The sequence below is a fragment of the Orcinus orca genome, chromosome X (assembly GCF_937001465.1).
Source record: "Orcinus orca chromosome X, mOrcOrc1.1, whole genome shotgun sequence".
In the NCBI taxonomy this organism is placed as follows: Eukaryota; Metazoa; Chordata; class Mammalia; order Artiodactyla; family Delphinidae; genus Orcinus; species Orcinus orca.
The window spans coordinates 33,161,321-33,183,703 of NC_064580.1; the positions used below are offsets into that span (position 1 = coordinate 33,161,321).

Sequence of the window (22,383 nt, forward strand, 5' to 3'; positions counted from 1 at the left end):
GTGTTGTTCCCAGGTTTTGGTCTTTATGTACAAAACTGCCAAGAACATTCCTGTCCGACATTTGGTGCACATGTATAGACATTTCTGTCGTGTATTCAGCTAAATAAGCTTCCCAGACTCAATTCCAATGTGTGTATTTGGATGCTATCCCACACCAACAAGCAATTCTTGTACTCTAGCAAGGTGTCCAAGAATTCAACTCAATTCTGACACTACCTACCCAGAAATAGAATGAGATTCCACAGGTAAAGGGCTCAGTCCCACAAGACCACCCTCCACTTCAGACACCAGCACAAGCCCAAGTTTGTTACCTGTACTTCTGGCAGACAATCTAAAAACTGGAGGACTCAACAACCCTCTCCAACTCAGACTGCCAGTCCAGGTTGTCACCTGCACTTCTGACCAACCGGCTCTGAATCAGAGGTTCCCATGACCCCCTCCTTGGGCTCAATTAATTTGCTAGAACAGCTCACAGAACTCAGAGAAACATTTTACTTACTGGATTACTGGTTTATTATAAAATAATAATCTAAAAAACTAAACTTATAAAAACAGAGAGTAGAATTGTAGTTACCAGGGTCTGGGGGGTAGGGGAGGAAATTGAGGAGATGTTGGTTAAGGGCACAAACTTGCAACTAGTAGATACATAAGTCTTGGGGATCAAATGCACAACATAGTGACTATAGTCAACAATACTGTATTATAAACTTCAAAGTTGCTAAGAGACTAGATCTTAATTGTTCTCAACTAAAAAATAAATGATAATTACGTGACATGATAAAGGTGTTCGATAACACAACTGTAGTAATCATATTGCGATATATAAACATACCTCAAACTTACACAATGTTATATGTAAATTATATCTCAATAAAAATGTATCATAAATTAAATATTTTCATTTTTCTTCATAGATCTTAGATAAAAATAGATGTCATTTCACAAATTCCCTAAAACCATTCTTTACTATTACAATGTAATAAACTTGAAGAAAAGAAACCGGAATCGCATTTTTAAAAAGTCACAGGTCAGTGTTAAGAAAGTATTGTAACTGCCAAGCTTTATCTCAGACAGAGCTTTTTCTACCTTTTCTGTTTGTTCTGTTCTAATCACAAAATGTACAGAGCACCATGTCCATCACAAATAGAGACGCATGTAACAACACTGACTAAATCAATTATGTCTCAAAGGTAATAACTATTAGAACATTGCAAAGGTTAGCAGTTTAGGATAAGATTTCATTAACCATGATCAGTGGCATTTTATTTGACATACATAGATGTTTTAAAATTTTGTGTGAGCATTGAGTCATAAATGCAGATGTATAACTCATAATGTATATGCATATGAATATGTAGTGCAGAGAATTATTTCAAGACCATGCTACTATAAATGAGCATTCATCTAAACAGTTCTTAATAATTCATTGAGCCTCACAAGTCATCTGAGACACACAGATGACAAAAACTATGCATATTTCTGAAAACAAGAGGCAAGAGTCTGTAGGTGAGAAAAATTTGGTACCCCAAAATATATCTCTTTGGCACATTAATTATTTTAAGCTGGTTGTTTTTTAAGAAGCAACAGATAAGGAAAAAACTCAGAAAACCAAATAGGAGTTACTTTTTTGTAAGAAACGTGAACATTTATAAGGGAAACCTCCATTAGTAAGTTATGTCTGCCTTACTGTACCAGGAAGAAGAGGATGACTCTAATCTCTAGAATTTCTTATCAGTGGAGAAGATGATGACTTAAATCTGCATAAAGATTGTTTACTGTTCTTTTCCTGGTAACCTCTCCTGACTCTCGCCTCCCTCAACATCATCTTTTGTCTTTAGCTGAAGATGATATTTAAGGTGAGGGCTTCAGCCATTTTGGTGAGTTACTTATTTCTTCTGGGTCTCTCCCGTTTAGACATGTTATTAAACTTTTGTTTGATTTTCCCACATTAATCTGTCTCATGTCAATTTAATTATTAGAATAGCCAGAAGAACCTCGAAGGGCAGAGGAAAATGTCTTTCTCCTCGACAAGTCCCAGGGAGACTCAGGTCCTAAAGGAAGGAAGAACTCCAACTCTGGCATGAAGAATGAGTCAGGTGATGGTGTCTAAATCCTAATAGCAATTAACCACACTGGGGGTTTGATTGAAAATGCAGCCAGTACCATTCCACCAGGAGGTCTGAATCTTCCTGGGCCACTAACCATATTAACACTTGACCACAAGTGCTTAGGTTGTATCACCATTACCGGCTACACATATGAAAGTAAGTGCAGCTGAAATGTGCTTTTGTCTTAAAATCAGGTAAGTTTGACTTTAACTGAAACAATTGAATATAGTGTCTGTCATGATAAGTTCTGGAGTTGGACTTAAGTATGAGTCCTGGGTGAGTTGCTTAATGACCATCTGAGCCTCCATTTCCCTCACTGTAACATGGAAGCTGGGAAACCACTGTCTCCGACTTAGAGTTGTGGAGACAGTGTACATTAAGTAACACTGCAAACTAAACATTAGCAGAGTAATAATACAAAACAATTTTTGTTAGCATCTTGGAAATTATGAAAATGCCTGTCTCCCAGGAGAAAGTGCAGAAAAAAATAAAGTGGCATGATAAGAAGTCCTTTAGATGGCCCATTGTTGGATGGTTGTCCATACTCAATAGATTTGTGACGGTTCCTTATACATATCTGTCCACTTTTGTGTATTTACAAAATTCTCCAAAATAAAAAGTTTTTAAAAGTCCTTTAAAAGTAAAGTACTACATAACGTAAGAGGAAACCACTGTACTGCTGTGGTTCTCAGAGTGGTCCCTGGGACCAGCAGCATCAACAGCTATCTGGAATCTTGTTTCCAATGCATATTCTTGGGTCCCACCTCAGGTAAATTGCATCAGACACTCTGAGGGTGGGAGCCGGCTGTCTGTGTTTTAACATGCCCTTCAGGTGATTCTGATATACCACTAAAATGTGAAAATCATTAATATAATGAAAATAGGATTAGCCTGTGTTGGAGGTTGTCCCTAATGGAGGCTAGACTTGGGCAATCAGAGGCTCCTTACACCCCACCCCCACTCCGAGGAACTACTTCAAGGATGCAGCCTCAGATCATAATGTTATTGAAACCATCTGGGCATATACATGACTGAACCTCATGAAAGCCTCTATATAAACTTTTCTTTTTTTAACATCTTTATTGGAGTATAATTGCTTTACAATGTTCTGTGAGTTTCTGCTGTATAACAAAGTGAATCAGCTGTACATATCCATATATCCCCATATCCCCCCCCTCTTGCATCTCCCTCCCATCCTCCCTATCCCACCCCTCTAGGTGGTCACAAAGCACCGAGCTGATCTCCCTGTGCTATGTGGCTGCTTCCCACTAGCTATCTATTTTACGTTTGGTAGTGTATATATGTCCTTTCTCTTCTTTGTTCACACAGCTCCTGGGCTTCAGCTTTGGATTTGGCCCCACCTCTGCGTGTAGGTTACCCTCTGACATCTGTTCTTTGCCCAGACAGGAGGGGGTTAAGGGAGCGGCTGATTAGGGGGCTCTGGCTCACTCATGTCAGGGGGAGGGAGGGGTACAGTAGTTATAATTGGAATGCGGGACAAGCCTGTGGCAGCAGAGGCCAGTGTGACTGCAACAGCCTGAGGCACGCCGTGTGTTCTCTTTCTCTCACCGGACAGATTCCTGGAGTCTTCCTCTCAAACGTTCAGAAGTGCTCTATTTAAACCCTTAAGATTCTGGCAGGCGGGTGAGGAGATCATCTTGCGGCCGCCGGAGAGAAACTTCACATGTAAGTTCCCTTGCTTTTTGTTTTTAAACCTGCCACCTACCAATCTGGAGTGGTCTTCTTCTTTCTCTGGTTTTTCCTTGCTCTCCCTGTACTGGGGCCAGTTTCACATTTTACTCAGGGAACGCCCAAGGTTTGAAACCAACAGTCCGGGAGTTAAGAGGTCGGAATTTGAGTCTAGGATCAACTGGTTTTATAACCGTGGACAAGCCACTTACCTTGAGCATCAGTTTCCTTACCTCTTAATGAAATCTGAGTTTTATGGCCTCCTGAACCCTTCCTAGTTTGGCCTTTGAAGATGAGTCTGGTATACACAGCTTAAGTGAGAAAATGTGGTTTCTGATCTCTGAACTTGGAAAATTATGAGCCTTGGTTAACTATGCAAACTGCTAATAATTAAACAATTGTCTTTAATTAATGGATTCTCTGTGTATAGCTGGGAGAGTTCATTTTCATCTCCAAATACAGTTTGAAAGTGTAAATATTGTTTCACAAATAGAAAGTATTTCATGTTTTTCATTACAATAGTCATTGGTGTTTAGATGTTATTAAGTATAGATGACGGGGTAATTTACTTGTGGGGTAATTTACTTGTGTTTTTATAGCTTTGCGTTCTATTTGCAGAGGAGGGTTTTAGACTTTCAAAACACATTTAAGAAACTGTGACAAAGCGGGAGAGAGGCATGTGTAAGGTCGGATCTTAACAAACGGCACCGCGAAACAGAGGAAAGCTTCAAGTGAGCTTTATTAGGGAGCGCTCCCGGGCGAGGTTCACTGGTCCGAGAGAAAGGGGCCAGAGAAGTCGCACCCGGGGCGAGGGTTGGGCAAGATTTTATAGGGGAAGAAGGGAAAGGGGTGTGGTGAATCTGGGAAGGCGCAGGGTATTCCTTATTTGGTGGTCTTTTCGGGTATCCTGGGGGACCATTAGTCCCGCCCCTCGAAAGGCTGGAAGGCTGGGCTGGGTTCAAAGTCCCCAGGTCAGTTCCTGGAACTGGGTGGTCCGGAAAGTCACCAGGTCAGTTTCTGGAACTGGGTGGTCCGGAGAGTTTCGGTCTGATGCAACCTGTGAATCTGATTGTGTTCCCCTGCCTCGGGCCAGTTGGCCTTACAGCATGGATATATATACACTACCAAAGGTAAGGTAGATAGCTAGTGGGAAGCAGCAGCATAGCACAGGGAGATCAGCTCGGTGCTTTGTGACCACCTGGAGGGGTGGTATAGGGAGGGTGGGAGGGAGGGAGACGCAAGAGGGAAGAGATATGGGAACATATGTATATGTATAACTGATTCACTTTGTTATACAGCAGAAACTAACACACCATTGTAAAGCAATTATACTCCAATAAAGATGTAGAAAAAAAAAGAAAGAAACTAACAGTATGCTCTTAATTATAACTATAGATAAGAGTTTGTTGTGAATCTACAAAGTGTTGTTAAAGGACTTTTTAGCACAAAACGTCAGGTATTTGCCCAATTCAATCACCCTCCTTTGGTTCACAAAAAAGATGTTAAAATTTACAAGAGTCATGACACTTTGGCCACTCCGAGTTATCTTTAAGGAGGGCAGAGATTACATAAACTGGGGGGGGGGGGGGGGTCAAGGGTTAAGAAGAATTTCTGTGAAGCGCCACAATTAATTGCCAGGATACTTTTGAGGCTAAGCATTTAAAAACAGCAAAGTAATGAGGAAAAATAAAAAAAGCATACTGGACTTGAAAGTATGTTGCTGAGTGCCACATTGGGAAGCAGGAGAAGCCAGAAGCTCATTTTCTCAGATGTGATTCAGCTGAAAGGAAGAAGGCCCGATCTTCCTTTGTTATCACATCCTGCAGCTCCATGGATGATAGTAACATTTCTGGAGTCCTTGAGCCACCAGGGCACCTCTTAGTGTTACTGCTCACCCCTTTCAGTCAATATTAAACAAAAATTTAATGGGAGAACAGAGAATACAGTATCCAGGCCTGAGAAAAAGATCAAACATCCTCCTTAAAAATCCACGGGAAGCACCTTGCATCCCATAGTGGTCTATTATTTACAGATTTAAAGTGTCTTGTAGATAAAGGAGATACTTAACTTAAAAAAACCAAAAAATCAGTATTTAATCCCTGCAGATACTGACAGCAATAGGCTGGAATTAAGCTGCACAACGGGCAGATGTAAGGCTTGCAATGCTGCCACTAGGGAGATTTATAACAAAGGCACAGATGAGTATTGATGTGCCGTAAAGCAAGTTCAATCCTCGTGGATGCACGGACTAGCAAAGAAGAAACAAGTCTAGGTGTTTGAACTGGTCAGGGTCTCTAGTTGGGTATTATTTAGAGAGTAAATTAAAAGAGAAGAACAGTGAAGTGGGGACTGAATCCGATGCTTACTTTATTCCCATTCATGCTGAGCATATAATGATATGAACAGGAGGGTCACAAAAGAAACAGCTAATCCTGACACATAGCTGACACATGCCTATTTCATTTGATCCTTACAAATTGGAAAGGGTTTACGTAATGTAGTCATCCTGTACTTCTGCCTGGTGACCCTTAGCAGGAGACTTCTGGTTCCAGCCAAGTTGGAGAAGCCCCCTTTCTTCTAGGTCTTCAGTCTTAAAATGAAAAGTCCTAAACCTGACACAGTAGAAAACCATAGGAAGACTTTGAAAGGCAGAAAGCTGGTGAGATGACTAGGAACGTTGGGACTTGAGGAACAACATGGCAGTGATTTCCCTGGTGTATTAATCTATCCGGGCTGCCCTAACAAAGGACCAGACTGGGTGGCTTAAACAACAAATTTATTTTCTCAGAATTTTGGAGGCTAGCAGTGCAAGATCAAGGTGCCAGCAAGGCTGTTTCTTTTTATTACTAATTTTACTGTGGTTAGAACACTTAACATCTAACGTAAGCACTTAAGAACGCAACAAATTCTTAAGTGCAAAATACAGTATCATAATCCATAGGCACAATATTGTTCAGCAGATCTCTACAAATTATCCATCTTGCATAACTGAAATTTTATGACTGTTGATTATCAACACTCCATTTACCCTCCACTCACCCCTGAAAACCACAATTCTATGGTTTACTTCTATGGGTTTGGCTGTTTTCCATATCTCATATAAGTGGAATTGTGCAGTATTTGCCCTTCTGTGACTGGCTCATTTCACTTAGCAAAATTGCCCTCCCGGTTCATTCATGTTGTCATGTATTGCAGAATTTCCTTCTTTGTAAAGGCTGAATGATAGTCTGTTGTATGTGTATGCCACATTTTCTTTATTCATTAATCTATCTATGGACATTTAGGTTGTTTTCACATTTTGGCTATTATAAATAAGCTAGAATAAACATGGGAGTGCTAATACGTCTTCAAGACCCTGATTTCAATTTATTATGGATAAATACCCAGAAGTGGGATGGCTGGATAATATGATTTTTCTAATTTGAACTTTTTGAGGAACCTCAAAAAGTTGTTTGAGGTTTTTGAAAACAAAAAATAGTTTTCAAAAGTCACTGCACCATTTTGTATTCCCATCATCAGTGTAAAAGGGTTCCAGTTGATTCACAACCTCATCAACATTTGTTGTATTTTGTTCTTTTGATAATAGCCATCCTAAGAGGTGTGGGGTGATGTTGCATTGTGGTTTTGATTTGCATTTCCCTGATTAGCAAGGTCAAGGATCTTTTCATATATGTTTTGGGCACTTGTATGTTTCTTTGGCGAAATGTCTATTCAGGTTCTTAGCCCATTTTAAAATCACATTAATGGGTGTATTTGCTACTGAGTTACAGGAGTCCTTTATGTTTTTTTGGAAATTAAGCCTTTATCAGATACATGGTTTACAAATTTTTTTCCTATTCCTTAAGTTGGCTTTTCATTCTGTTGATTGCTTCGTTTGTTATACAAAAGCTTTTCAGTTTGATGTAGTCTGTCTTGTCTATTTCTGCTTTTGCTGCCTGTGCTTTTACTGTTACAGCTATGAAATCATTAGATCTATGTCAGGAATCTTTTCCCCTATGTTTTCCTCTAAGTGTTCTATAGTTTCACATATTACATTTAAATCTTTAATCTATTTTGAGTTGACTTTTGCATATGGTGTTAAGTGAAGGTTTCAATTTTATTCATTTGCATGTAGATAACCAATTTTACCATCACTATTGGTTGAAGAGACTAGTCTTTCCCTGCTGTGTATTTTTGGCATACTTGTCAAAGATCAGTTGAGCATATGTGCATGGATTTATTTCTGGGCTCTCTATTCTGTTCCATTGATTTATATGTCTTTATGCCAGTAGCATATTGGTGTGATTACTAGAGCATTATAACATATAGAAATCAGGAATGTAATGCCTCCAGCTTGAGTCATAGTTTTCAAGATTTGTTTTGGCTATTTGAGGTCTTTGTGGTTCCATATGAGTTTTAGAATATTTTTTCTACTTCTGGGGAAAAAGTGCCATTGCGATATTGATAGGAATTGCATTGAATCTATAAATCACATTGGGTAGTACGGATATTTTAACAAGAGTAAGTCTTTAAATCCATGAACACAGGATATCTTCGTTTGTGTCATTTTTAATTTCTTTCATCAGTGTTTTTTAGTTTTCAGTGTACAAGTCCTTCACTTCCTTAATTTTATTACTAAGTATTTTATTTTGATACTGTTATAAATTAGATTGTTTTCCTAATTGCCTTTTCAGATAGTTTATTAGTGTATTGAAACACAATTGCCTTTGGTGTGTTGATTTTGTATTCCAAAACTTTTCTGAATTTATTTTTCAGTTCTAACAATCTTTTCTACAATCTTTGGGGTTTCTTTATTATATCATCTGCAAACAGGGACAATTTTACTTCTTTGTTTGTAATTTGGATGCCATTTATTTCCCCTCCTTGCCTAATTTCTCTGGCTAGGACTTGAAGCACTGTATTGAACAGAAATAAATGGAGGGGGTATCCTTGCCTTGTTTCAGATCTTAGAGGAAAAGCTTTCTGTTTTTCATCATTGAGTATGATGTTAGCTGTGGGCTTTTCACTGAAGGCCTTTGTTATGTTGGGGTAATATCCTTCTATACCTAATTTGTTGATATTTTTATCATAAAAAATGTTGAACTTTATTATATGCTTTTTCTGCATCTACTGATGATCATGTGAATTTTATCCTTCATTCTGTTAATGTGGTGTATCACATTTACTGATTTTGATATGTTGAATCATATTTTCATGCCAGGGATAAATCCCCCTTGGTTATGGTGTATGATCCTTTTAATATGCTGTATTTTGCTAGTATTTTGTTTGCTAGTATTTTGTTGATAAATTTTGCATCAATATTCATCAGGGATATTGGCCTATAATTATTTTCTTATGGTTTATTTGTCTGGTTTTGGTATTGGGGTGATTCTGGCTTCATAAAATGAGTTTGGAAGTGTTCCCTCTTCAATTTTGGGAAATTTTGAGAAGGATTGGCATTAATTCTTTTTCCAGCTTTATTGAAGTATAATTGACAAAAATCATATAAATTATATATATTTAAGGTGTACAACAGAATAATTTGCTGTACATGTACATTGTGAAATTGTTACCACAATCAAGCTAATTAATACACCCATAGACTCACATAGTTACCTTTTTTTTTTTTGGTTTAGTGAGAACACTTAACATCTACTTTCTTAGCAAATTTCAAGTGTACAATACAGTTTAATTAACTGTAGTCATTAATGCCTATGTAAATGTTAGGCAAGTTTTGCTAGGGAAGCTCTCTGGTCCTGGGCTTTTTTTGTTGAGGTTTTTAATTACTGATTCAACCTCCATGCTAGTTACAGGTGTATTCAGATTTTCTATTTCTTCATGACTCAGTCTTGGCAGTTTGTATATTTCTGTAACTTATGCATTTCTTCTGTGTTGTCCAGTTGGTTGCTGTATAATCATTCATAATAGTCTCATGATCCTCTTTATTTCTGTGGCTTCAGTTGTAATCTCTTCTTTCATTTCTAATTTCATTAACTTGAGTCTTCTTTCTTAATCTAGCTAAAAAAAATTTTTTTTCAGGAAATGATGCCACACATCACCTGGTCCATCCCTTCATGTTTTACAGTGAAAATATGTCAGGGGAGGTGACTTATTGGATGCCAAACAGTGCAGGGCATAAACTTACATATCTTTACCTGGTGCTGGCTCTATTACACCAAAAATTATATTCTTAAACAGCTCAAATATCATCAGCAGAGGCTAACAGGCAGAGCTCTCTCTTCCTATATTGTTTACCCCAGAATCTTTGCATAGGAGTTGATCTGTGGCAGTGCAAAAGGGGATGGAATCCTTCATGTATTTTATGTCAGTTAAATATGACCATGTGTTAGAAGTCCTTAGTCTTGAGATTGGCACATAATATTGTTCTTCTCTTTTGTGTATGTTCAGATTTTTTTTTTTTAATTTTTATTGGAGTATAGTTGATTTACAATGTTGTGTTAGTTTCAGGTGTATAGCAAAGTGAATCAGTTATACATGTATCCACTCTTTTTTAGATTCTTTTCCCATATAGGCCATTACAGAGTATTGAGTAGAGTTCCCTGTGCTATACAGCAGGTTCTTATTAGTTGTTTATTTTATATATAGTAGTGTGTATATGTCAGTCCCAGTCTCCCAGTTTATCCCCCCCTTAAAAATTTGAGTTCACTAAATTATATGCCATTAAATCCAGGTTCAGTTTACTGCAGCCTTTGTAAACAGAGGAACTATGATCTTCCTATCAACAGCCAATGCCTAACAGACAGAGTATCATGATGAAGAATAGATTGTCCAGATGGCTCCACTTATGTTGTTTCTGGTGACTTCTTATTGTTGTACTTTTGATTCATACTTAGAAATACCAACCACATCTATTTTTCCAAGAATACAGCAGTTCTTTTCAGGTAGCCAATATTTTTTTCAGCCTTAATACAGTCAAGCTACTGTTATTTGACTTAGACTGATGTGCAAAAGGTTCCAGAAGGATGAAAACTAATAGGCATACAAAGGGCTTGAAACATGTAGGGGAATTCACATATTTCAAATCAATCAGAACTTTGCAGCTGTCAGATCTTGGCAAATTCTTCAGCTTTGCTGAATTTTCAGTCCTCTTTTTAAAAATTCCAGTTGTAAAATGCACCACATCTAAGTGCTATAAATTTTAAATTAAGATAAATGAAAAGTATATAACATTGTCTCAAAAATATGCATTTAATATTCACTCAGGAAATTTGTTTTAAATTGCAATTCCATGTTCTTACCCTGTTATAGGTTGAAAGTTTGTATCCGCACAAATTCACAAAGATGGGGTCTTTGAGAGGTAATTAGGTTTAGATTACATCATGAGGGTGTGATCCTCATCACGGAATTAGTGCCCTTACAAGAAAAGGACGAGAGATACTCATAGTTATTCTACATGCCAAGGAAAGGCCATGTGAGCACATAGTGCGAGAAGGCAGTTGTCTAAAAGCTAGGAAGTGGGTTCTCACCAAACACCAACTCGGCCAAGACCTTGATCCCCTGGACTTGGCAGCTTCCAGAACTATGAAAAATAATCTTCTGTTGTTTAAGCCAACCAGACTTCAGTATGTTGTTATAGCTGACTAAAACACTTCCACCCTCGGTATGTCTGGAACATGGCCCAGAAATCAGCATTTAACAAGATCCCTGGGAAACTTTAGTCTTATAACAATTAGGACATGTCACTCAATGTAGATAAACATAAATAACAATGATATTTTTTTAATTATAGAAAAAGCAAATAAGCAGATATTATTTCAGTAGCTTGAAAAAACATAAGAACAGTTGCACAGGACTAAATTAGTGTGACTACCGCTGGACTTGCTCATGTACCTTTTCTTCATAATCGATAGGAGCTTCACAAAAAAGCCCAAAATGTATAAATTGTGCTTTTCTAGAAATAGACTCTGTGCTAAGATTCTCTTAAAGAATCCAAATTATTTAGGATGAGCCATGTAAAATCACCTATATTTGAATGATTTTCACTTGGCAAATGGCAATATTTTTTCTTTAATTTTTTTTAACATCTTTATTGGAGTATAACTGCTTTACAATGGTGTGTTAGTTTCTGCTTTATAACAAAGTGAATCAGCTATACATATACATATATCCCCATATCTCCTCCCTCTTGCATCTCCCTCCCACCCTCCCTATCCCACCCCTCTAGGTGGTCACAAAGCACCCAGCTGATCTCCCTGTGCTATGCGGCTGCTTCCCACTAGCTATCTATTTTACATCTGGTAGTGTATATATGTCCATGCCACGCTCTCACTTTGTCCCAGCTTACCCTTCCCCCTCCCTGTGTCCTCAAGTGCATTCTCTACGTCTGCGTCTTATTTCTTGTCCTGCCTCTAGGTTCTTCAGAACCTTTTTTTTTTTTTAGATCCATATATATGTGTTAGCATACAGTATTTATTTTTTTCCCCTTCATCACTTTATGTCCTGCCACTCCCTTCTGGCTTGCAGAATTTCTGCTGAAATATCAGCTGTTAACCTTATGGGGATTCCCTTTTATGTTATGTGTTGTTTTTCCCTTGCTGCTTTTAATATTTTTTCTTGGTATTTAATTTTTGATAGTTTGATTAATATGTATCTTGGCATGTTTCTCCTTGTATTTATCCTGTATGGGACTCTCTGCACTTCCTGGACCTGATTGAATATTTCCTTTCCCATATTAGGGAAGTTTTTAACTATAATCTCTTCAAATATTTTCTCAGTCCCTTTCTTTTTCTCTTCTTCTTCTGGAACCCCTATAATTCGAACATTGGTGAGTTTAATGTTGCCCCAGAAGTCTCTGAGACTCTCCTCAATTCTTTTCATTCTTTTTTCTTTATTCTGCTCTGCAGCAGTTATTTCCACTATTTTATCCATTTTCTGCCTCAGTTATTCTGCTGTTGATTCTTCTAGAGAATTTTTAATTCCATTTATTGTGTTGTTCATCATTCTTTGTTTCCTCTTTAGTTCTTCTAGGTCCTTGTTAAACGTTTCTTGTATTTTCTCCATTCTATTTCCAAGATTTTGGATCATCTTTACTATCATTACTCTGAATTCTTTCTCAGGTAGACTTCCTATTTTCTCTTCATTTATTAGGTCTGGTGGGTTTTTACCTTGCTCCTGCATCTGCTGTGTGTTTCTCTGTCTTCTCATTTTGTTTAACTTACTGTGTTTGGGGTCTTCTTTTCACAGGCTGCAGGTTCATCGTTCCTGTTGTTTTTGGTGTCTGCCCCCAGTGGCTAAGGTTGCTTCAGTGGGTTGTGTAGGCTTCCTGGTGGAGGGGACTAGTGTCTGTGTTCTGGTGGATGAGGCTTGATCTTGTCTTTCTGGTGGGCAGGATTGCGTACGGTGGTGTGTTTTGTGGTGGCTGTGACCTTTTTATGATTTTAGGCATCCTCTCTGCTAATGGGTGGGTTGTGTTCCTATCTTGCCAGTTTTTTGGCATAGGGTGTCTAGCACTGTAGCTTGCTGGTTGTTGAGTGGAGCTGTGTCTTAGTGTTGAGATGGAGATCTCTGGGAGAGCTTTCACCATTTAATATTACGTGGAGCTGGGAGGTCTCTTGTGGACCAGTGTCCTGAACTCGGCTGTCCCACCTCAGAGGCACTGGCCTGACACCCAGTCAGAGCACCACGACCCTGTCAGCCACATGGCTCAGAAGAAAAGGGAGAAAAAAAGAAAGAAAGGAAAAAGATAAATAAAAGAAGTACGGTTTTTTAAATTAAAAAAAATTAAAAATTATTAAAAATTAAAATGTAATAAAAAAGGAAAAAAAGAAAAGAGCAACCAAACCAAAAAACAAATCCATCAGTGATAACAAGAGCTAAAAACTATACTAAAAAAAAAAAAAAACCAAAAAAACGGACAGACAGACTCTAGGACAAATGGTAAAAGCAAAGCTATACAGACAATATCACACAAAAAAGCATACACATACAAAAAGAGAAAAAGGAAAAAATATATATATATCTATATATTAAGAAAAAAAGGAAGAGAGCAACCAAATCAATAAACAAATCTACCAATGACAATAAACTCTAAATACTAAACTAAGATAAACATAAAACCAGAAACCTGTCAGTCACATACAGCCAACCCCAAGTCTACAGTTGCTCCCAAAGTCCCCCACTTCAATTTGGGATGATTTGTTGTAGATTCAGGTACTCCACAGATGCAGGGTCTATCGAGTTGATTGTGGAGATTTAATCAGCTGCTCCTGAGGCTGCTGGGAGAGATTTCCCTTTCTCTTCTTTGTTCGCACAGCTCCCGGGGTTCAGCTTCGGATTTGGCCCCGCCTCTGCGTGTAGGTTGCCGGAACAGGACAGGGTTAAAGGAGCCGCTGATTCGGGGGCTCTGGCTCACTCAGGCCGAGGGGAGGGAGGGGCACGGAGGGCGGGGCGAGCCTGCGGCGGCAGAGGCCAGCGTGACGTTGCAGCAGCCTGAGGCGCGCCGTGCGTTCTCCCGCGGAAGTTGTTCCTTCCGCGGTAGAACGGAAGTTGTCCCGTGGCGGGCTGCACAGGCTCCCGGAAGGGGAGGTGTGGAGAGTGAGCAGTGATCACACACAGGCTTCTTGGTGGCGGCAGCAGCAGCCTTAGCGTTTCATGCCCGTCTCTGGGGTCCACGCTGTTAGCCGCGCTTGTGCCTGTCTCTGGAGCTCGTTTAGGCTGCGCTCTTAATCCCCTCTCCTCGCGCACAAGGAAACAAAGAGGGAAGAAAAAGTCTCTTGCCTCTGAGGCAGGTCCGGACTTTTCCCGGACTCCCTCCCGGCTAGCCCTTGCGAATTAGCCCCTGCGCATTAGCCGCTGCAGGCTGTGTTCACGCCTCCAACCCCAGTCCTCTCCCGGCGCTCCGACCGAAGCCCGAGCCTCAGCTCCCAGCCCCCGCGCACCACGGCAGGTGAGCAGACAAGCCTCTCGGGCTGCTGAGTGCTGGTCGGCACCCATCCTCTGTGCAGGAATCTCTCCGCTTTACTCTCCGCACTGCTGTGGCTGCCCTCTTCTCTGCGGCTCCGAAGCTTCCCCCCTCAGCCACCCGCAGTCTCCGCCCGCGAACGGGCTTCCTAGTGTGTGGAAAGCTTTCCTCCTTCACGGCTCCCTCCCACTGGTGCAGGCCCCGTCCCTATTCTTTTGTCTCTGTTTATTCTTTTTTCTTTTACCCTACCCAGGTACTTGGGGACTTTCTTGCCTTTTGGGAGGTCTGAGGTCTTCTGCCAGCGTTCAGTGGGTGTTCTGTAGGAGCTGATCCACATGTAGGTGCATTTCTGATGTGTTTGTATGGAAGAAGGTGATCTCCATTTCTTACTCCTCCGCCATCTTGAAGGTCTCCCCAGGAATTTCTTATGGTTGAATTGAATAGCTTTTCATCTGTTTTCGAAGCTTTTAAAGTATTTCCAACTCTACTAGTCTCCAAGATTCTTCAGAATACTGACTTTTAAAAAGTATCAAAATGGACTATGCTAGAAATGTGAGATCCCAAGTTGGAAAACAATGAATTAAAATAATTTCTAGGCCTGTGTGTGTTGGGGGTATGAATCATTTAATAACATAGGGTGCTTTTCAAATAAATTTTCCAAATGCCACTTGGACAGTCTTTTATTGCTTTAAATCATGTGGTGCTCAAACATTACTTAAACAGGTGCATTTTTATAGTTAGAAAAGGAGTAAGAATCAATTGTAAATAACTCTAAATGGCAGTTTTCAACCTAGGCAATGGTTAGTCAGCCATGGATTCCCTTCTACGTCTGTAAAATATGACATAGTTCTCATCTGTTTTTCTCACATGCAACTGGATTCCTTAAGATAGTTTCTTCCCTTCTTTTCCTACACAGGTACAGGAAAACAATCTACTCTTCTATGAGTGCCACATCTCAGCCATTTTACTTTGAATGTCTGTGGAAATAAACAGGAACTGATTCTATGTGGACTCAGGTAAGCACAGCTTCCTCCTGGGAGCTAACTGTCTCTCTACCCCATCTTGTTCAACCAGATAGCACTTTCCTTGCTGACAGAATTTTGTGAATCCCCATCCCTGGTGCCAGCTACTGATGTAAGATCAGACTCCCTTCAGGTAGAGACATCAGTGCCCTTGATGTGCCCCCTCCCTTCCAGATTCTCTCACACACATTTGCTCAGCTGTCAGCCAGCAGTAGGGCTTGTGTCCATAGTTACCATCCACTGCCTGGGTAGTTCAAAATGCCCAGCTTTCTCCTCTCCCCAACTAGCTCAGCAGACCTCCTATAGAGCTTACCTAGGAATCTTTTATTTCTGGTTATAAGCATGAGAAAAGATTTGACTTACTGGGGGAAAAGAATGAGAAGCATAAAATGGTAGAATCAGTGAGAACTTGACAATTCATGAATATTCACTAATGCAAAGTGGGGGTAAGGATCTAACACAGACCCCTCTTCTGCTATATAGTGTTCACTTTACCTGTGTGTTGTGAATTTTTCATGACATTATGAGGTTGCTATGTTCATACTGGTTTTACAGGTGAAGAATCTGGGGCTTAGAATGCTAAGTACCAAATGGAGGTGAGGAAACAATTTTGAGGTCATTGATTTGTTTATTATCTGGATGGTGATAATGGCCTTATGGATATACACATGTGCCCAGACTTATCAAACTATATGTTTTAAACACCTGCAGTTTATTTTATGTCAACTACACCTCACTGAAGCTGGAAAAAACAAACAGAATGCTACATAACCTGTCTAGGGCAACATAAACAGAACAGTACTTCTACCGTCTCACCTCTGAAACCTAGGTCCTTACTCAGCAAGCCTTGCAGCAGAACACTGGGGGAGGACGTCACAGCCTAGCTGGGAGGAAAGGAGATGGAGTGAAGAGGAAGATGCACACGCATTTTGGTTTTCCTTAGAATATTAGCACTTCCTCCTGACCTGCAAACCAACTTCAGGAGAAATTGAAGCCCAAACTTTGGTATTCTAAGTTGCCCAGGTGGATCTGTTGTGTCATTTGTTTCTGGGGTAGAGATGCTGGCAGCCTTGGCCTGTTCACCCCCAATAAGATCGCTTCTTCTCAAAGAGAAAAATCTGTGCCACAGCCACAGATCACAGCTCTAGTATGGAGGCAGCTGTGAGTCCAAGGAGGTTGGGATGACTGTCGGCCTTGGAGGAAAGAGAAATAGTGCAAACTCGAAACCGCTAAGTGGTGATCTCTGTTGGGGCTTTGGTTGTGAATGTCCCATCACAGTTGCAACCCCCTAGCACTCATGGTGTGTAGTAGACGCTCAATAATTAATTTGAAATAAATGATCCAAATGAATCACCAGTTCTAAAAAATTAAATCCAAGTGGCTCTGTTTCCATTAGATTTATATGGAAATGTCACAACACTATAGATATGGTACAATATTTATTTCGGGAAAAGTAGAGATGAATATCTAAAATTAAAGTGTGAAAATGATCTAAAGATTTCTATTACCTGTGCTTCCCCTCTGAGCTAAAATCATAATCAACTTTCCTCTGCCACTGCTTTTTGCAGTAAACCTCTGGTTTTTATTAGGGGCAGACTGATCTGCATTAGCAGACAAAAAAATATCACATTAGCGTTTAGCTTACTCTGCTTGTTTTCCCACAAGACTCAGCTCATCATAACTTCTCTAAAGAAACATTTCCATTTTTGAAAATATTCATAATTAGTTATATTTCCCTATTTATTGCGGGATCATGGAAGTCATAGTCTAGCTGCATTACACATTATAGGACACAAATCAAGTAAAGCATGAGGTATGTGTGCCAAAATAATTTCAAAAATTGTAAGAAAATTTTATTTTCTACTATCCCACTTTAAAACTGTTAGTTTAAATTAAAAGAGGGATCATTTTATTCCTTAATGGTGGAGACTTACAGAAATTGAAAATCCATTGAAAACCTGGCAGTTGGCCCAAGTTTTTTCCTTGTCATTTCCGCAGGTCACACATGTTTGTGGGATAGATAATATGAATTCACTGCTTTGGGAGGTCTGAGGCTGTTAACTTAGCAGACTAGTTCAATTAGCATAAAGAACACTGAGGCACGGAACTGTTATGTTGCATCAAGCAGCAAAGTAATTTATTCCTTGAAACACCTGAAAATGAACAAATGCATTTCTGAGGCATGAGAACATGTATTCTACGTTGTAGGCTAAGATTCATTTAGCCTGACCAACGAAGTTTCAAAATCATACTGGGAAGTATGCCTGATTAGATGGCTTGGGTGTAAAGCTTACGATATTAGAAGGGAATAGAGGATACTAGGCAGGAGGTAGCCAAAATGGGACAGAAATCAGGGATTTCATAGTAAAGAACCACCTACTATGAAATTTTTGAGACCCTTTTCTCTCCTGTCCATGCTGGGGAGATTTTGCCCTTCCATGAGTTCTTTTGTTTAAAAATGTACTTTTGATTCTTAATAATAATTGCATTGTAAAAATCCATCAAATTACCTTCAAAATTCCTTTGAAGAAAGGCTTAAACTCTGTTTTCTTTGTGTGTTGTCTCTGTTGAATAACAATATTAGCCTTTTTTTTTCCTTTGCCATTTTCCTGCAGTCAGATTCTTTCCAATTTAATCCTTTCATCCGTAATTAGTAGTGTATAACAACAGCTTGATATTCTCTCTCTCTTTTGCCTAAACAAAATGGTGTGATTGGCAATACGCATTTAGTAATCCATTTAGGAAAATGTGGAATGTGGAAGAATTTGGTTTTTTGTCCTGCCTGGCTTCCCTGTACTAATCCTCCTACCCCTTACCAAAGGGGGAAAATTAAGGCAAAGATAATTCACTTTTGATACCGAAGGGGCCAGAAGGTGTGCTGTGGAATGTAGTTTTAGCCTTAAGTGGACCGTATTTGTATGGACGAAGCCCATCAAAACGAGAAGGAAGGAGGGGAGGGAAAGGTGATGAGGAGAACCCATTTCTCCAGCGTTGAAACTGGACGCTGGTGCTGAGTGTGTTTATCAAGGCGCCTGGGGTGTGGAAATCACCAAGAGGCCGACGGAGCATGTGCAGTGGGAAGCCGATTTGCAGTGCAGGTGATGCCGATCAGAGAATAAGCTAGAAAAGAGGCAATTACAGCTGAGGATGACAAGCTGACGAGCACAACTGAGAACGTTCAAATGCACAGACAGCAGCCAATGCAGCGTCTCCACAGGCCGTGGTCAGAGACACGGGTTCCTCCCAGCACGAGTCTCTCCAGGCACGTCTTGAAGCCTCATGTTAGATCCAAACAAGTTGCCACAGCTCCACCTTTCCCTCTGGAATTACTGCCACTGCATTAAAATACAGTCGCACTTGATAAAGGCCGAGATGAAGCCGGCACTGCAGCCCCTTTGCTGGACAGCTGACTTTCTCTCTCACACGCCCATTTCGGTTGGCAGGTCCAGCAAGTGATTGAATTAAAGAGACCTGCCTGCGAAATTCACGAGGGAGCCTCCCGGGCTCTGCCCCTTCACCTCTCAACATCCGAGCAAATCATGCCTGTCTAGACCGGCAAGCACCACAGAAAACTGCTTCAGAGGCTGTGTCTGCCGGGTGTGAAGGGATAATGAGGAGACCTCCGGTTTGGGTGAAATGAACCCTGTTACAGCATCAGACTAAGTGAAAGGAGGAATCTGTATCCTGCTTCAGGGAGAATTTTCACAATTACATCACATCACCTGCTCCAGCGTCCTTATTTCACCCTGTGTCCCCAGGATGAGGGCTCCTCTGCAAACCAGAGTCCTCTGTTGTGCTCCCACCTGGTGATTTTCACATTTGAATATTAGCACTTTTAATAATGTGTTTGGTTAGCACACAGCTTAGGAATTCATAGCATCGTTAACATTTAACAGTCTAACATGGGTCTTTTAAAGATTCCAAATCTTTTTACTTGGCTTTTGCTTCCTAGGGAAAAAAATTGTCTGTTAAAATAAGAATCACACCAAATATGAAGATATTATAAGATATATGTGAACTATAATACATGCATGCATATCTTATAAGCTACACAAGATGCATACATGTAAGGTGTATATTACAAAATATGTAAATATATATTAAGTATATATACATGATATAGAGTAAGTATATAGTAGATATATGCGGTAGCTTTAGTATATGTGTGTAATATATGAAAATATTAAAGAAATATATAAGATATATGCGTATATTATATATGTGATACATTTAGTATATATACATCTCTGCATATACAATAACATATATATGACAGCCCCACTATGTGAAAAGCCCTTGTTGGGTGTCCTAGATAAAATTATAATACATGATAAAACTTTCCTTTTTCTTGGAGGAGTTTACATTTATCTGGGTGTGTACATAAATACTTAAATTGAGAATTATGTGGCAGGGCAGTATGAATGATAACAATAATTATTGATTAGAATAGTACCCATTTTTCTTTATAAGTCACCTTTGCTTATTCATATATATGTTGAAATATTGCCAACAAACTACCCTCTTCTTAAGGTTAATATTTTACAAGTTATTTCTCATTTAACAAGAATAAAAAATCAAAATAAAGGCATCTTTTGTCCCTTGCAAATTGGTGTAAAAACCTCTTCAGTGAGCCCCATCAGTCTAGTAAACACAGGCTATCTGCTCCTTTATAGTGGTCCTAACTACTATCACAAGTTCCAATCTTTATTTTTAAATGTCAGAAAGACCCTAAAAAGAGAGGGTCTTACATCCTTGTGGGATGATTTAGTGTGCAGATTCCCATAAAGTCCTACAAGAAGGTAGTGAGAATAAGGAGAGAGAGGAAACATTCCTCAATGTAGTTGTTATATCCTAGGAAAATACAGGAAGCAAAATGGGCCCCCAGGCTAAGAAGGAAGGGACCATCAGTGAGGGACCAAGTCATCAAGAGTGTTCTTATTACTCAGGTGGCTGTGAGATGGCGCGTCCAACTCAGCAGTCAGGGGTGACTTGCACATTAATCAGGACCCTGATTTGTGGTGCACTGAAGCAAGGAAGCATACATGGAGCCCCAAGAGAGATTCCTATAACCCTCGTGTGTCTCATCCTCACAAATGGCAGGTAAGACTTCCCAAATGAAAAGAAGATCCTGTTGCAGAAGGGATGAAATAAGTGAAAATTAAAGAGAGCGGTACGTCTAAATATATGAATAGTGTAAAACATGTAGCTGGTTTAGGAAGGACATTTTTTTTGCTTGTTTTAAATGATGTTATTATAAGAGCCATCAAACTTATAAAACCAGGGCCTCCACAGTTTTTTTCCAGGAGAAAACATTTTCACTTCAGTCAAGGGGAAAAAAATGACCAATAAGCTGGGAATGGGTACAATGGCTGTGCATAACCTGGAAGGGCATCTAGGAAAAGGAGGGCAGAATTGACCCTGTCCTGAGTCAGCTCGCTCTGAGAAAGACCAAGAACCAGCAGGTGGGATGCAAGGGTGGCTGTGGTCACGTCTCCTAGAGGAACTCAATCTGCCTTAAAGAGTGAGCAAGTGGTCATAAGTAACCATTAGAAAGGTATATTGTAGAGGGAGTTAAAATTACAGAAAAAAGAACAAGTCTTATTCTTGTATTATTTTAGGTGATCCATTTATTATATGATATTTAATGGAGATTAGTGGGAATATTGATCATGTTGACACCAAAAAAACATACGGATTTTACCCATAATATGTATTTTTCCAGCCAGTAAAATATATGAAACCTTTAATTTTTATGTTGTACTGTCTAGGCATTATTCATAATAGTACATCAATAGCAAGTTATCCTTCCAATATTCTCCTTGGTTAAAGAATCTCCTTGGTTAAAGAAAACTTGATGGGTACAGACTTAATAGACCACAAATTTAGGCCTTATGTGACAAGAGGTAACTTTTCTTTCTTTTCCACAAATTAATTTCTATCACAACATACTCTATACCAGTCCCTGGTTCTCTCTGATACAATAACAACATTATTATTATTATTATTATTAGGATCCTACCACTTCCAGATAAGCCTAGTTACTTTGGTGATTTTTCTCAGTCATTTCAGCTTTAACTAAGAAAAATTCTGTACTTGGACTCTTTTTTTTCTTTGGGATTGATGTTAAATCGTACTGGCTTACACAAACGCCACTGTCACCAGTGGGAAGTCAGCGTTTTTCTCCATCTTGCTCTATGTCAGTCTCCTGCTGGCATCTAAAGTGATATAACTCATGCAGTCTGGCCTTTGGGTTTGTCTCCGCTCACCCTGCCATCAGCAGAAATTCACAAAAACGGCTGAATCCCAAAGCCAGTGCAAAATGCACCCTCTGTAGCAGCATTCCCTTGAACTAGTTTCAAGACATTTACAAGTCTGCCGGCAATTTCTCTCTAAACTAATATTCTCTTGGGGTATCACTTCAGCTTTTGGATGTTCTGTTATTTGTTTGAAACCATAGGACCCTTAGGAGGGTAAATGGAAGGCTGTTGCCCCTTATGCCTGGAACATGCCACCCCACCATTTCTAATCTTGTGCTGGATCTCCATGATTCTTCAGGAGACCTTCTACAAGACTTCCCATCTCCCTCAGATTTGCCAAGGAGGCTATTACACATTGAATTGTGTTGCCCCATAATTCATATGTTGAAGTCCTAACCCTCAGTGTT

At 39.6% G+C, this 22,383-nt stretch overlaps 1 long non-coding RNA gene across 1 annotated transcript; it reads left to right on the forward strand.

Moving 5' to 3' along the window:
* The first annotated feature begins 1,702 nt into the window (after window positions 1-1,702).
* Window positions 1,703-20,813, forward strand: LOC117198819 (uncharacterized). Its single transcript, XR_004480061.2, has 5 exons — window positions 1,703-1,856; window positions 1,980-2,096; window positions 3,685-3,794; window positions 15,614-15,713; window positions 20,666-20,813. It is a non-coding gene; the product is annotated as an uncharacterized LOC117198819 (long non-coding RNA).
* The last annotated feature ends 1,570 nt before the right edge of the window (window positions 20,814-22,383 follow it).